The sequence below is a fragment of the Rousettus aegyptiacus genome, unplaced genomic scaffold, assembly GCF_014176215.1.
Source record: "Rousettus aegyptiacus isolate mRouAeg1 unplaced genomic scaffold, mRouAeg1.p scaffold_m13_p_7, whole genome shotgun sequence".
Lineage (NCBI taxonomy): Eukaryota > Metazoa > Chordata > Mammalia > Chiroptera > Pteropodidae > Rousettus > Rousettus aegyptiacus.
In genome coordinates, this window is record NW_023416310.1 from 36,092,122 (window position 1) to 36,093,631 (window position 1,510).

Below are 1,510 nucleotides of genomic sequence, written 5' to 3' on the forward strand. Positions count from 1 at the left end.
TTGGGCATGGGGAAAGTATTAATTTATTCTAGTTGCTCTTTTACACAGGAAGGACAGGAATGAAGAACAGGATAGTACTGAATGAAGCCTAACAAGTATCTTGATTTATCTTGATTTAAAATGAAGAAAATACCAACTATTCAAGAGTTTAAAAATGCATTTATCCAATGGCTGGATATTCTCAGCAATGAGTGGTCAAAAATAAAAGTTAATGATAAGACTATTTGCATGTTTCATGTTTTTTTTTTTAATCAATACATTTTTACACAGTCATTTTGGAGCTTATCTCATTGACAAGATATGGAGAACAATACACTTGCTGTATTTTGTCGACTCAGTTCTTTCCGATACTTGATCTATTAAGTATGATTTTCTAAAATTCAGTAAAGATAATAGTTGTAGGTTCAGTAAAATAGAACATTGCAGGAGACATACAAAAGACAAGGGACCTCAACAGCTCTGTCTATTATTTGGAAGTGTATATTTTTCACAAAAGTTTTAAGGGCAACACTTTTTTCTTTATTTTTAACCAAATTTTATACTTGCATCGTAAGTGCATTTTTACCTCCTAAACTCAAACTCCACATGAAATTTAACTTGATGGTTCCTGTAACACATATAGTTTTATGACGATTTTACCTTTCTCACTGGGTAGAAACCAAGGAATAATATCTCTATCATTACCAAATAGAGGAATTTGGGGATGTATATAATTAAGAGTCTAAGATCTCTATCAGCTATTCACGTACAGTGTTTTGAAGAGAAATATGGGATTTGTTGAATTTATCAGGATATTTAAAACACCTATAGCTTCTGAATTTTACAAGCATTCTACAAGTTTTTCCATTTTGAATCAATGCTTGTGCTAGACACTGACAAGTAGACAACCTCACTTGGCTCTTTTCATTATGTAAACAAATAAAACCATTGTTCTTTTGCTGACAGGCTCTGAGTTAGACATAAATCAGAATTCACTAGTAGCAGTGAACCCATGATACTCTAAGAACTGCTACTGCAGCATTGGTCAAATTATGTTAAGATGCCTTATAATAAAGAAGCTCAAGTCTACTGCCATACTACACTGAATAAGACCGATCCCCTCTGATCCCGGAAGCTAAGCAAGGTTGGACCCAGTTAGTACTTAGATGGGAGACCACCTAGGAAGACCAGGTGCTGTAGGTATAAAATATAAAATTAAAAAATAAGGGATTATAAGATGACAAGGTCTTTGTAATCTGTGAGGTCAACCAAGGGTTGCCTCGTCTAAAAAATATATATATATATAAATAAATAAAAATTTTAAAAGTTCATATTAGACATAAAAAGTTCAAAAGAGGAATTATAAAAAAAATGCCTAGAATTCTTCAGCAAGGTACGTTTGCAATCAGCACACTGAATAAAACACCCTTTATCAAATATTTCCTATGTCATATAAGCTAAAAGTGCCACATGGAAAGAATAAAGCTCTTAAAATGTTGGTAATGAGTTATATAGCATCAATAAGAAATAC

The 1,510-nt window shown here is 32.4% G+C and overlaps 1 pseudogene; it reads left to right on the plus strand.

The window, feature by feature from the left end:
* Positions 1-1,063: 1,063 nt before the first annotated feature.
* LOC118605666 lies at positions 1,064-1,182 on the plus strand (annotated as a pseudogene).
* Positions 1,183-1,510: the final 328 nt, after the last annotated feature.